The sequence below is a fragment of the Oncorhynchus clarkii genome, unplaced genomic scaffold, assembly GCF_045791955.1.
Source record: "Oncorhynchus clarkii lewisi isolate Uvic-CL-2024 unplaced genomic scaffold, UVic_Ocla_1.0 unplaced_contig_34_pilon_pilon, whole genome shotgun sequence".
In the NCBI taxonomy this organism is placed as follows: domain Eukaryota; kingdom Metazoa; phylum Chordata; class Actinopteri; order Salmoniformes; family Salmonidae; genus Oncorhynchus; species Oncorhynchus clarkii.
In genome coordinates, this window is record NW_027260936.1 from 21575 (window position 1) to 34425 (window position 12851).

A 12851-nucleotide genomic window follows, 5' to 3' on the forward strand; every position below is an offset into this window, starting at 1 on the left:
AGTGGAAGCCATAGGAACTGCAATCTGGGTCCGAACCCATTAGAAACTCAATAAGCATTCAATTGAAAACTACCCACATCAAAAAAAAATCGCACTTCCTGGAATGATTTTCCTCAGGTTTTCGCCTGCCGTATCAGTTCTGTTATACTCACAGACAGGATTTTAACAGTTTTGGAAACTTTAGAGTGTTTTATATCCACATCTACCAATTATATGCATATCCGAGCTTCTGGGCCTGAGTAACAGGGCACGCTTCTCATCCATATGCCGAAATACTGCCTCCAAGCCAAAAGAAGTTCAACTCCCTGTTCGAAGACTGATTTAAGTCTGTCAATCACACAGCATCATCTTATTTAGGAATTTGCAGTGTGCCATGCTTCTGTGAGAGACAATTGTGATCTTAAGCAGCATTGGTTTGGTGGTTTCTGTAAAGCCACATTGGTTCTTGTGCTGATTCATTGACTTCGCTGTGTAAAGAAGGCAGAGATTGCACAGATAAAATCCCTGACCACGACGTGATTTGAACACGCAACCTTCTGATCTGGAGTCAGACGCGCTACCTTTGCGCCACGAGGTCTTGTACAATGTGTTTTTTGGAGGGGATGCCTAGTTCAGATTTCGTTGACTGTATCATTTGGAATGAAGACCTGGTTCTCTGGGGAAATGTACCATCTGACAATGCCCCCTCGTCAGCACGTGCCTCTGCCCGGCGGGTTAGGTGTATGAAAATAAGCAAAAGCAGAGCCCGGATAGCTCAGTCGGTAGAGCATCAGACTTTTAATCTGAGGGTCCAGGGTTCAAGTCCCTGTTCGGGCGATCCTTTAATGTTCACCTTTCTTTCTGTCTTTCTGAACTTGCATTTTCCTTGACTTTCCATGACATGTTCGACCTGAGGACAAAACACTCACAGAGCCAAAACAGCTTAGTCTGAAGACATCCTCATAGTACCGATAAAGTTTGTAGAAACATGTCAAACGATGTTAAAATGAATCCTCAGGTTGTCTATTGTCTTAATAATTAATCATATTTCAACCGGACAATAGCGTATTCAATAGAAAGGAAAAACAACGGTCACGCTCCCAAACCAGCACTGCATGCTTCCTAAGCACTGACAGAAAGGTCTCGTTCTTTGTAATTTTTCAGAAAAGAAGCCTGAAACAATGTCTAAAGACTGTTGACATCTAGTGGAAGCCATAGGAACTGCAATCTGGGTCCGAACCCATTAGAAACTCAATAAGCATTCAATTGAAAACTACCCACATCAAAAAAAAATCGCACTTCCTGGAATGATTTTCCTCAGGTTTTCGCCTATCAGTTCTGTTATACTCACAGACAGGATTTTAACAGTTTTGGAAACTTTAGAGTGTTTTATATCCACATCTACCAATTATATGCATATCCGAGCTTCTGGGCCTGAGTAACAGGGCACGCTTCTCATCCATATGCCGAAATACTGCCTCCAAGCCAAAAGAAGTTCAACTCCCTGTTCGAAGACTGATTTAAGTCTGTCAATCACACAGCATCATCTTATTTAGGAATTTGCAGTGTGCCATGCTTCTGTGAGAGACAATTGTGATCTTAAGCAGCATTGGTTTGGTGGTTTCTGTAAAGCCACATTGGTTCTTGTGCTGATTCATTGACTTCGCTGTGTAAAGAAGGCAGAGATTGCACACATAAAATCCCTGACCACGACATGATTTGAACACGCAACCTTCTGATCTGGAGTCAGACGCGCTACCTTTGCGCCACGAGGTCTTGTACAATGTGTTTTTTGGAGGGGATGCCTAGTTCAGATTTCGTTGACTGTATCATTTGGAATGAAGACCTGGTTCTCTGGGGAAATGTACCATCTGACAATGCCCCCTCGTCAGCACGTGCCTCTGCCCGGCGGGTTAGGTGTATGAAAATAAGCAAAAGCAGAGCCCGGATAGCTCAGTCGGTAGAGCATCAGACTTTTAATCTGAGGGTCCAGGGTTCAAGTCCCTGTTCGGGCGATCCTTTAATGTTCACCTTTCTTCACTACGCTGTCTTTCTGAACTTGCATTTTCCTTGACTTTCCATGACATGTTCGACCTGAGGACAAAACACTCACAGAGCCAAAACAGCTTAGTCTGAAGACATCCTCATAGTACCGATAAAGTTTGTAGAAACATGTCAAACGATGTTAAAATGAATCCTCAGGTTGTCTATTGTCTTAATAATTGATAATATTTCAACCGGACAATAGCGTATTCAATAGAAAGGAAAAACAACGGTCACGCTCCCAAACCAGCACTGCATGCTTCCTAAGCACTGACAGAAAGGTCTCGTTCTTTGTAATTTTTCAGAAAAGAAGCCTGAAACAATGTCTAAAGACTGTTGACATCTAGTGGAAGCCATAGGAACTGCAATCTGGGTCCGAACCCATTAGAAACTCAATAAGCATTCAATTGAAAACTACCCACATCAAAAAAAAATCGCACTTCCTGGAATGATTTTCCTCAGGTTTTCGCCTATCAGTTCTGTTATACTCACAGACAGGATTTTAACAGTTTTGGAAACTTTAGAGTGTTTTATATCCACATCTACCAATTATATGCATATCCGAGCTTCTGGGCCTGAGTAACAGGGCACGCTTCTCATCCATATGCCGAAATACTGCCTCCAAGCCAAAAGAAGTTCAACTCCCTGTTCGAAGACTGATTTAAGTCTGTCAATCACACAGCATCATCTTATTTAGGAATTTGCAGTGTGCCATGCTTCTGTGAGAGACAATTGTGATCTTAAGCAGCATTGGTTTGGTGGTTTCTGTAAAGCCACATTGGTTCTTGTGCTGATTCATTGACTTCGCTGTGTAAAGAAGGCAGAGATTGCACACATAAAATCCCTGACCACGACATGATTTGAACACGCAACCTTCTGATCTGGAGTCAGACGCGCTACCTTTGCGCCACGAGGTCTTGTACAATGTGTTTTTTGGAGGGGATGCCTAGTTCAGATTTTGTTGACTGTATCATTTGGAATGAAGACCTGGTTCTCTGGGGAAATGTACCATCTGACAATGCCCCCTCGTCAGCACGTGCCTCTGCCCGGCGGGTTAGGTGTATGAAAATAAGCAAAAGCAGAGCCCGGATAGCTCAGTCGGTAGAGCATCAGACTTTTAATCTGAGGGTCCAGGGTTCAAGTCCCTGTTCGGGCGATCCTTTAATGTTCACCTTTCTTCACTACGCTGTCTTTCTGAACTTGCATTTTCCTTGACTTTCCATGACATGTTCGACCTGAGGACAAAACACTCACAGAGCCAAAACAGCTTAGTCTGAAGACATCCTCATAGTACCCATAAAGTTTGTAGAAACATGTCAAACGATGTTAAAATGAATCCTCAGGTTGTCGATTGTCTTAATAATTGATAATATTTCAACCGGACAATAGCGTATTCAATAGAAAGGAAAAACAACGGTCACGCTCCCAAACCAGCACTGCATGCTTCCTAAGCACTGACAGAAAGGTCTCGTTCTTCGTAATATTTCAGAAAAGAAGCCTGAAACAATGTCTAAAGACTGTTGACATCTAGTGGAAGCCATAGGAACTGCAATCTGGGTCCGAACCCATTAGAAACTCAATAAGCATTCAATTGAAAACTACCCACATCAAAAAAAATCGCACTTCCTGGAATGATTTTCCTCAGGTTTTCGCCTATCAGTTCTGTTATACTCACAGACAGGATTTTAACAGTTTTGGAAACTTTAGAGTGTTTTATATCCACATCTACCAATTATATGCATATCCGAGCTTCTGGGCCTGAGTAACAGGGCACGCTTCTCATCCATATGCCGAAATACTGCCTCCAAGCCAAAAGAAGTTCAACTCCCTGTTCGAAGACTGATTTAAGTCTGTCAATCACACAGCATCATCTTATTTAGGAATTTGCAGTGTGCCATGCTTCTGTGAGAGACAATTGTGATCTTAAGCAGCATTGGTTTGGTGGTTTCTGTAAAGCCACATTGGTTCTTGTGCTGATTCATTGACTTCGCTGTGTAAAGAAGGCAGAGATTGCACACATAAAATCCCTGACCACGACATGATTTGAACACGCAACCTTCTGATCTGGAGTCAGACGCGCTACCTTTGCGCCACGAGGTCTTGTACAATGTGTTTTTTGGAGGGGATGCCTAGTTCAGATTTCGTTGACTGTATCATTTGGAATGAAGACCTGGTTCTCTGGGGAAATGTACCATCTGACAATGCCCCCTCGTCAGCACGTGCCTCTGCCCGGCGGGTTAGGTGTATGAAAATAAGCAAAAGCAGAGCCCGGATAGCTCAGTCGGTAGAGCATCAGACTTTTAATCTGAGGGTCCAGGGTTCAAGTCCCTGTTCGGGCGATCCTTTAATGTTCACCTTTCTTCACTACGCTGTCTTTCTGAACTTGCATTTTCCTTGACTTTCCATGACATGTTCGACCTGAGGACAAAACACTCACAGAGCCAAAACAGCTTAGTCTGAAGACATCCTCATAGTACCGATAAAGTTTGTAGAAACATGTCAAACGATGTTAAAATGAATCCTCAGGTTGTCGATTGTCTTAATAATTGATAATATTTCAACCGGACAATAGCGTATTCAATAGAAAGGAAAAACAACGGTCACGCTCCCAAACCAGCACTGCATGCTTCCTAAGCACTGACAGAAAGGTCTCGTTCTTCGTAATTTTTCAGAAAAGAAGCCTGAAACAATGTCTAAAGACTGTTGACATCTAGTGGAAGCCATAGGAACTGCAATCTGGGTCCGAACCCATTAGAAACTCAATAAGCATTCAATTGAAAACTACCCACATCAAAAAAAAATCGCACTTCCTGGAATGATTTTCCTCAGGTTTTCGCCTATCAGTTCTGTTATACTCACAGACAGGATTTTAACAGTTTTGGAAACTTTAGAGTGTTTTATATCCACATCTACCAATTATATGCATATCCGAGCTTCTGGGCCTGAGTAACAGGGCACGCTTCTCATCCATATGCCGAAATACTGCCTCCAAGCCAAAAGAAGTTCAACTCCCTGTTCGAAGACTGATTTAAGTCTGTCAATCACACAGCATCATCTTATTTAGGAATTTGCAGTGTGCCATGCTTCTGTGAGAGACAATTGTGATCTTAAGCAGCATTGGTTTGGTGGTTTCTGTAAAGCCACATTGGTTATTGTGCTGATTCATTGACTTCGCTGTGTAAAGAAGGCAGAGATTGCACACATAAAATCCCTGACCACGACATGATTTGAACACGCAACCTTCTGATCTGGAGTCAGACGCGCTACCTTTGCGCCACGAGGTCTTGTACAATGTGTTTTTTGGAGGGGATGCCTAGTTCAGATTTTGTTGACTGTATCATTTGGAATGAAGACCTGGTTCTCTGGGGAAATGTACCATCTGACAATGCCCCCTCGTCAGCACGTGCCTCTGCCCGGCGGGTTAGGTGTATGAAAATAAGCAAAAGCAGAGCCCGGATAGCTCAGTCGGTAGAGCATCAGACTTTTAATCTGAGGGTCCAGGGTTCAAGTCCCTGTTCGGGCGATCCTTTAATGTTCACCTTTCTTCACTACGCTGTCTTTCTGAACTTGCATTTTCCTTGACTTTCCATGACATGTTCGACCTGAGGACAAAACACTCACAGAGCCAAAACAGCTTAGTCTGAAGACATCCTCATAGTACCCATAAAGTTTGTAGAAACATGTCAAACGATGTTAAAATGAATCCTCAGGTTGTCGATTGTCTTAATAATTGATAATATTTCAACCGGACAATAGCGTATTCAATAGAAAGGAAAAACAACGGTCACGCTCCCAAACCAGCACTGCATGCTTCCTAAGCACTGACAGAAAGGTCTCGTTCTTCGTAATATTTCAGAAAAGAAGCCTGAAACAATGTCTAAAGACTGTTGACATCTAGTGGAAGCCATAGGAACTGCAATCTGGGTCCGAACCCATTAGAAACTCAATAAGCATTCAATTGAAAACTACCCACATCAAAAAAAATCGCACTTCCTGGAATGATTTTCCTCAGGTTTTCGCCTATCAGTTCTGTTATACTCACAGACAGGATTTTAACAGTTTTGGAAACTTTAGAGTGTTTTATATCCACATCTACCAATTATATGCATATCCGAGCTTCTGGGCCTGAGTAACAGGGCACGCTTCTCATCCATATGCCGAAATACTGCCTCCAAGCCAAAAGAAGTTCAACTCCCTGTTCGAAGACTGATTTAAGTCTGTCAATCACACAGCATCATCTTATTTAGGAATTTGCAGTGTGCCATGCTTCTGTGAGAGACAATTGTGATCTTAAGCAGCATTGGTTTGGTGGTTTCTGTAAAGCCACATTGGTTCTTGTGCTGATTCATTGACTTCGCTGTGTAAAGAAGGCAGAGATTGCACACATAAAATCCCTGACCACGACATGATTTGAACACGCAACCTTCTGATCTGGAGTCAGACGCGCTACCTTTGCGCCACGAGGTCTTGTACAATGTGTTTTTTGGAGGGGATGCCTAGTTCAGATTTCGTTGACTGTATCATTTGGAATGAAGACCTGGTTCTCTGGGGAAATGTACCATCTGACAATGCCCCCTCGTCAGCACGTGCCTCTGCCCGGCGGGTTAGGTGTATGAAAATAAGCAAAAGCAGAGCCCGGATAGCTCAGTCGGTAGAGCATCAGACTTTTAATCTGAGGGTCCAGGGTTCAAGTCCCTGTTCGGGCGATCCTTTAATGTTCACCTTTCTTCACTACGCTGTCTTTCTGAACTTGCATTTTCCTTGACTTTCCATGACATGTTCGACCTGAGGACAAAACACTCACAGAGCCAAAACAGCTTAGTCTGAAGACATCCTCATAGTACCGATAAAGTTTGTAGAAACATGTCAAACGATGTTAAAATGAATCCTCAGGTTGTCGATTGTCTTAATAATTGATAATATTTCAACCGGACAATAGCGTATTCAATAGAAAGGAAAAACAACGGTCACGCTCCCAAACCAGCACTGCATGCTTCCTAAGCACTGACAGAAAGGTCTCGTTCTTCGTAATTTTTCAGAAAAGAAGCCTGAAACAATGTCTAAAGACTGTTGACATCTAGTGGAAGCCATAGGAACTGCAATCTGGGTCCGAACCCATTAGAAACTCAATAAGCATTCAATTGAAAACTACCCACATCAAAAAAAATCGCACTTCCTGGAATGATTTTCCTCAGGTTTTCGCCTGCCGTATCAGTTCTGTTATACTCACAGACAGGATTTTAACAGTTTTGGAAACTTTAGAGTGTTTTATATCCACATCTACCAATTATATGCATATCCGAGCTTCTGGGCCTGAGTAACAGGGCACGCTTCTCATCCATATGCCGAAATACTGCCTCCAAGCCAAAAGAAGTTCAACTCCCTGTTCGAAGACTGATTTAAGTCTGTCAATCACACAGCATCATCTTATTTAGGAATTTGCAGTGTGCCATGCTTCTGTGAGAGACAATTGTGATCTTAAGCAGCATTGGGTTGGTGGTTTCTGTAAAGCCACATTGGTTCTTGTGCTGATTCATTGACTTCGCTGTGTAAAGAAGGCAGAGATTGCACACATAAAATCCCTGACCACGACGTGATTTGAACACGCAACCTTCTGATCTGGAGTCAGACACGCTACCTTTGCGCCACGAGGTCTTGTACAATGTGTTTTTTGGAGGGGATGCCTAGTTCAGATTTCGTTGACTGTATCATTTGGAATGAAGACCTGGTTCTCTGGGGAAATGTACCATCTGACAATGCCCCCTCGTCAGCACGTGCCTCTGCCCGGCGGGTTAGGTGTATGAAAATAAGCAAAAGCAGAGCCCGGATAGCTCAGTCGGTAGAGCATCAGACTTTTAATCTGAGGGTCCAGGGTTCAAGTCCCTGTTCGGGCGATCCTTTAATGTTCACCTTTCTTCACTACGCTGTCTTTCTGAACTTGCATTTTCCTTGACTTTCCATGACATGTTCGACCTGAGGACAAAACACTCACAGAGCCAAAACAGCTTAGTCTGAAGACATCCTCATAGTACCGATAAAGTTTGTAGAAACATGTCAAACGATGTTAAAATGAATCCTCAGGTTGTCGATTGTCTTAATAATTGATAATATTTCAACCGGACAATAGCGTATTCAATAGAAAGGAAAAACAACGGTCACGCTCCCAAACCAGCACTGCATGCTTCCTAAGCACTGACAGAAAGGTCTCGTTCTTCGTAATTTTTCAGAAAAGAAGCCTGAAACAATGTCTAAAGACTGTTGACATCTAGTGGAAGCCATAGGAACTGCAATCTGGGTCCGAACCCATTAGAAACTCAATAAGCATTCAATTGAAAACTACCCACATCAAAAAAAAATCGCACTTCCTGGAATGATTTTCCTCAGGTTTTCGCCTGCCGTATCAGTTCTGTTATACTCACAGACAGGATTTTAACAGTTTTGGAAACTTTAGAGTGTTTTATATCCACATCTACCAATTATATGCATATCCGAGCTTCTGGGCCTGAGTAACAGGGCACGCTTCTCATCCATATGCCGAAATACTGCCTCCAAGCCAAAAGAAGTTCAACTCCCTGTTCGAAGACTGATTTAAGTCTGTCAATCACACAGCATCATCTTATTTAGGAATTTGCAGTGTGCCATGCTTCTGTGAGAGACAATTGTGATCTTAAGCAGCATTGGGTTGGTGGTTTCTGTAAAGCCACATTGGTTCTTGTGCTGATTCATTGACTTCGCTGTGTAAAGAAGGCAGAGATTGCACACATAAAATCCCTGATCACGACGTGATATGAACACGCAACCTTCTGATCTGGAGTCAGACACGCTACCTTTGCGCCACAAGGTCTTGTACAATGTGTTTTTTGGAGGGGATGCCTAGTTCAGATTTCGTTGACTGTATCATTTGGAATGAAGACCTGGTTCTCTGGGGAAATGTACCATCTGACAATGCCCCCTCGTCAGCACGTGCCTCTGCCCGGCAGGTTAGGTGTATGAAAATAAGCAAAAGCAGAGCCCGGATAGCTCAGTCGGTAGAGCATCAGACTTTTAATCTGAGGGTCCAGGGTTCAAGTCCCTGTTCGGGCGATCATTTAATGTTCACCTTTCTTCACTACGCTGTCTTTCTGAACTTGCATTTTCCTTGACTTTCCATGACATGTTCGACCTGAGGACAAAACACTCACAGAGCCAAAACAGCTTAGTCTGAAGACATCCTCATAGTACCGATAAAGTTTGTAGAAACATGTCAAACGATGTTAAAATGAATCCTCAGGTTGTCGATTGTCTTAATAATTGATAATATTTCAACCGGACAATAGCGTATTCAATAGAAAGGAAAAACAACGGTCACGCTCCCAAACCAGCACTGCATGCTTCCTAAGCACTGACAGAAAGGTCTCGTTCTTCGTAATTTTTCAGAAAAGAAGCCTGAAACAATGTCTAAAGACTGTTGACATCTAGTGGAAGCCATAGGAACTGCAATCTGGGTCCGAACCCATTAGAAACTCAATAAGCATTCAATTGAAAACTACCCACATCAAAAAAAATCGCACTTCCTGGAATGATTTTCCTCAGGTTTTCGCCTGCCGTATCAGTTCTGTTATACTCACAGACAGGATTTTAACAGTTTTGGAAACTTTAGAGTGTTTTATATCCACATCTACCAATTATATGCATATCCGAGCTTCTGGGCCTGAGTAACAGGGCACGCTTCTCATCCATATGCCGAAATACTGCCTCCAAGCCAAAAGAAGTTCAACTCCCTGTTCGAAGACTGATTTAAGTCTGTCAATCACACAGCATCATCTTATTTAGGAATTTGCAGTGTGCCATGCTTCTGTGAGAGACAATTGTGATCTTAAGCAGCATTGGTTTGGTGGTTTCTGTAAAGCCACATTGGTTCTTGTGCTGATTCATTGACTTCGCTGTGTAAAGAAGGCAGAGATTGCACACATAAAATCCCTGACCACGACATGATTTGAACACGCAACCTTCTGATCTGGAGTCAGACGCGCTACCTTTGCGCCACGAGGTCTTGTACAATGTGTTTTTTGGAGGGGATGCCTAGTTCAGATTTCGTTGACTGTATCATTTGGAATGAAGACCTGGTTCTCTGGGGAAATGTACCATCTGACAATGCCCCCTCGTCAGCACGTGCCTCTGCCCGGCGGGTTAGGTGTATGAAAATAAGCAAAAGCAGAGCCCGGATAGCTCAGTCGGTAGAGCATCAGACTTTTAATCTGAGGGTCCAGGGTTCAAGTCCCTGTTCGGGCGATCCTTTAATGTTCACCTTTCTTCACTACGCTGTCTTTCTGAACTTGCATTTTCCTTGACTTTCCATGACATGTTCGACCTGAGGACAAAACACTCACAGAGCCAAAACAGCTTAGTCTGAAGACATCCTCATAGTACCGATAAAGTTTGTAGAAACATGTCAAACGATGTTAAAATGAATCCTCAGGTTGTCGATTGTCTTAATAATTGATAATATTTCAACCGGACAATAGCGTATTCAATAGAAAGGAAAAACAACGGTCACGCTCCCAAACCAGCACTGCATGCTTCCTAAGCACTGACAGAAAGGTCTCGTTCTTCGTAATTTTTCAGAAAAGAAGCCTGAAACAATGTCTAAAGACTGTTGACATCTAGTGGAAGCCATAGGAACTGCAATCTGGGTCCGAACCCATTAGAAACTCAATAAGCATTCAATTGAAAACTACCCACATCAAAAAAAATCGCACTTCCTGGAATGATTTTCCTCAGGTTTTCGCCTATCAGTTCTGTTATACTCACAGACAGGATTTTAACAGTTTTGGAAACTTTAGAGTGTTTTATATCCACATCTACCAATTATATGCATATCCGAGCTTCTGGGCCTGAGTAACAGGGCACGCTTCTCATCCATATGCCGAAATACTGCCTCCAAGCCAAAAGAAGTTCAACTCCCTGTTCGAAGACTGATTTAAGTCTGTCAATCACACAGCATCATCTTATTTAGGAATTTGCAGTGTGCCATGCTTCTGTGAGAGACAATTGTGATCTTAAGCAGCATTGGTTTGGTGGTTTCTGTAAAGCCACATTGGTTCTTGTGCTGATTCATTGACTTCGCTGTGTAAAGAAGGCAGAGATTGCACACATAAAATCCCTGACCACGACATGATTTGAACACGCAACCTTCTGATCTGGAGTCAGACGCGCTACCTTTGCGCCACGAGGTCTTGTACAATGTGTTTTTTGGAGGGGATGCCTAGTTCAGATTTCGTTGACTGTATCATTTGGAATGAAGACCTGGTTCTCTGGGGAAATGTACCATCTGACAATGCCCCCTCGTCAGCACGTGCCTCTGCCCGGCGGGTTAGGTGTATGAAAATAAGCAAAAGCAGAGCCCGGATAGCTCAGTCGGTAGAGCATCAGACTTTTAATCTGAGGGTCCAGGGTTCAAGTCCCTGTTCGGGCGATCCTTTAATGTTCACCTTTCTTCACTACGCTGTCTTTCTGAACTTGCATTTTCCTTGACTTTCCATGACATGTTCGACCTGAGGACAAAACACTCACAGAGCCAAAACAGCTTAGTCTGAAGACATCCTCATAGTACCGATAATGTTTGTAGAAACATGTCAAACGATGTTAAAATGAATCCTCAGGTTGTCGATTGTCTTAATAATTTATAATATTTAAACCGGACAATAGCGTATTCAATAGAAAGGAAAAACAACGGTCACGCTCCCAAACCAGCACTGCATGCTTCCTAAGCACTGACAGAAAGGTCTCGTTCTTCGTAATTTTTCAGAAAAGAAGCCTGAAACAATGTCTAAAGACTGTTGACATCTAGTGGAAGCCATAGGAACTGCAATCTGGGTCCGAACCCATTAGAAACTCAATAAGCATTCAATTGAAAACTACCCACATCAAAAAAAAATCGCACTTCCTGGAATGATTTTCCTCAGGTTTTCGCCTGCCGTATCAGTTCTGTTATACTCACAGACAGGATTTTAAGAGTTTTGGAAACTTTAGAGTGTTTTATATCCACATCTACCAATTATATGCATATCCGAGCTTCTGGGCCTGAGTAACAGGGCACGCTTCTCATCCATATGCCGAAATACTGCCTCCAAGCCAAAAGAAGTTCAACTCCCTGTTCGAAGACTGATTTAAGTCTGTCAATCACACAGCATCATCTTATTTAGGAATTTGCAGTGTGCCATGCTTCTGTGAGAGACAATTGTGATCTTAAGCAGCATTGGGTTGGTGGTTTCTGTAAAGCCACATTGGTTCTTGTGCTGATTCATTGACTTCGCTGTGTAAAGAAGGCAGAGATTGCACACATAAAATCCCAGACCACGACGTGATTTGAACACGCAACCTTCTGATCCGGAGTCAGACACGCTACCTTTGCGCCACAAGGTCTTGTACAATGTGTTTTTTGGAGGGGATGCCTAGTTCAGATTTCGTTGACTGTATCATTTGGAATGAAGACCTGGTTCTCTGGGGAAATGTACCATCTGACAATGCCCCCTCGTCAGCACGTGCCTCTGCCCGGCAGGTTAGGTGTATGAAAATAAGCAAAAGCAGAGCCCGGATAGCTCAGTCGGTAGAGCATCAGACTTTTAATCTGAGGGTCCAGGGTTTAAGTCCCTGTTCGGGCGATCCTTTAATGTTCACCTTTCTTCCCTACGCTGTCTTTCTGAACTTGCATTTTCCTTGACTTTCCATGACATGTTCGACCTGAGGACAAAACACTCACAGAGCCAAAACAGCTTAGTCTGAAGACATCCTCATAGTACCGATAAAGTTTGTAGAAACATGTCAGACGATGTTAAAATGAATCCTCA

At 43.0% G+C, this 12851-nt stretch overlaps 21 non-coding genes across 21 annotated transcripts; 11 read left to right on the forward strand and 10 right to left on the reverse strand.

The window, feature by feature from the left end:
- Window positions 1-505: 505 nt before the first annotated feature.
- Window positions 506-577, reverse strand: trnaw-cca (transfer RNA tryptophan (anticodon CCA)). Its single transcript has one exon. It is a non-coding gene; the product is annotated as a tRNA-Trp (tRNA).
- Window positions 578-743: 166 nt separating this feature from the next.
- trnak-uuu (transfer RNA lysine (anticodon UUU)) lies at window positions 744-816 on the forward strand. Its single transcript has one exon. It is a non-coding gene; the product is annotated as a tRNA-Lys (tRNA).
- Window positions 817-1683: 867 nt separating this feature from the next.
- On the reverse strand, window positions 1684-1755 carry trnaw-cca (transfer RNA tryptophan (anticodon CCA)). Its single transcript has one exon. It is a non-coding gene; the product is annotated as a tRNA-Trp (tRNA).
- Window positions 1756-1921: 166 nt separating this feature from the next.
- On the forward strand, window positions 1922-1994 carry trnak-uuu (transfer RNA lysine (anticodon UUU)). The gene has a single exon. It is a non-coding gene; the product is annotated as a tRNA-Lys (tRNA).
- An 873-nt stretch (window positions 1995-2867) lies between these two features.
- trnaw-cca (transfer RNA tryptophan (anticodon CCA)) lies at window positions 2868-2939 on the reverse strand. Its single transcript has one exon. It is a non-coding gene; the product is annotated as a tRNA-Trp (tRNA).
- A 166-nt stretch (window positions 2940-3105) lies between these two features.
- On the forward strand, window positions 3106-3178 carry trnak-uuu (transfer RNA lysine (anticodon UUU)). The gene has a single exon. It is a non-coding gene; the product is annotated as a tRNA-Lys (tRNA).
- An 872-nt stretch (window positions 3179-4050) lies between these two features.
- On the reverse strand, window positions 4051-4122 carry trnaw-cca (transfer RNA tryptophan (anticodon CCA)). Its single transcript has one exon. It is a non-coding gene; the product is annotated as a tRNA-Trp (tRNA).
- Window positions 4123-4288: 166 nt separating this feature from the next.
- trnak-uuu (transfer RNA lysine (anticodon UUU)) lies at window positions 4289-4361 on the forward strand. Its single transcript has one exon. It is a non-coding gene; the product is annotated as a tRNA-Lys (tRNA).
- An 873-nt stretch (window positions 4362-5234) lies between these two features.
- Window positions 5235-5306, reverse strand: trnaw-cca (transfer RNA tryptophan (anticodon CCA)). Its single transcript has one exon. It is a non-coding gene; the product is annotated as a tRNA-Trp (tRNA).
- Window positions 5307-5472: 166 nt separating this feature from the next.
- trnak-uuu (transfer RNA lysine (anticodon UUU)) lies at window positions 5473-5545 on the forward strand. Its single transcript has one exon. It is a non-coding gene; the product is annotated as a tRNA-Lys (tRNA).
- An 872-nt stretch (window positions 5546-6417) lies between these two features.
- trnaw-cca (transfer RNA tryptophan (anticodon CCA)) lies at window positions 6418-6489 on the reverse strand. The gene has a single exon. It is a non-coding gene; the product is annotated as a tRNA-Trp (tRNA).
- Window positions 6490-6655: 166 nt separating this feature from the next.
- On the forward strand, window positions 6656-6728 carry trnak-uuu (transfer RNA lysine (anticodon UUU)). Its single transcript has one exon. It is a non-coding gene; the product is annotated as a tRNA-Lys (tRNA).
- Window positions 6729-7605: 877 nt separating this feature from the next.
- On the reverse strand, window positions 7606-7677 carry trnaw-cca (transfer RNA tryptophan (anticodon CCA)). Its single transcript has one exon. It is a non-coding gene; the product is annotated as a tRNA-Trp (tRNA).
- Window positions 7678-7843: 166 nt separating this feature from the next.
- trnak-uuu (transfer RNA lysine (anticodon UUU)) lies at window positions 7844-7916 on the forward strand. The gene has a single exon. It is a non-coding gene; the product is annotated as a tRNA-Lys (tRNA).
- A 1116-nt stretch (window positions 7917-9032) lies between these two features.
- trnak-uuu (transfer RNA lysine (anticodon UUU)) lies at window positions 9033-9105 on the forward strand. Its single transcript has one exon. It is a non-coding gene; the product is annotated as a tRNA-Lys (tRNA).
- An 877-nt stretch (window positions 9106-9982) lies between these two features.
- On the reverse strand, window positions 9983-10054 carry trnaw-cca (transfer RNA tryptophan (anticodon CCA)). The gene has a single exon. It is a non-coding gene; the product is annotated as a tRNA-Trp (tRNA).
- Window positions 10055-10220: 166 nt separating this feature from the next.
- trnak-uuu (transfer RNA lysine (anticodon UUU)) lies at window positions 10221-10293 on the forward strand. Its single transcript has one exon. It is a non-coding gene; the product is annotated as a tRNA-Lys (tRNA).
- An 872-nt stretch (window positions 10294-11165) lies between these two features.
- Window positions 11166-11237, reverse strand: trnaw-cca (transfer RNA tryptophan (anticodon CCA)). The gene has a single exon. It is a non-coding gene; the product is annotated as a tRNA-Trp (tRNA).
- Window positions 11238-11403: 166 nt separating this feature from the next.
- On the forward strand, window positions 11404-11476 carry trnak-uuu (transfer RNA lysine (anticodon UUU)). The gene has a single exon. It is a non-coding gene; the product is annotated as a tRNA-Lys (tRNA).
- Window positions 11477-12354: 878 nt separating this feature from the next.
- Window positions 12355-12426, reverse strand: trnar-ccg (transfer RNA arginine (anticodon CCG)). The gene has a single exon. It is a non-coding gene; the product is annotated as a tRNA-Arg (tRNA).
- A 166-nt stretch (window positions 12427-12592) lies between these two features.
- Window positions 12593-12665, forward strand: trnak-uuu (transfer RNA lysine (anticodon UUU)). The gene has a single exon. It is a non-coding gene; the product is annotated as a tRNA-Lys (tRNA).
- The last annotated feature ends 186 nt before the right edge of the window (window positions 12666-12851 follow it).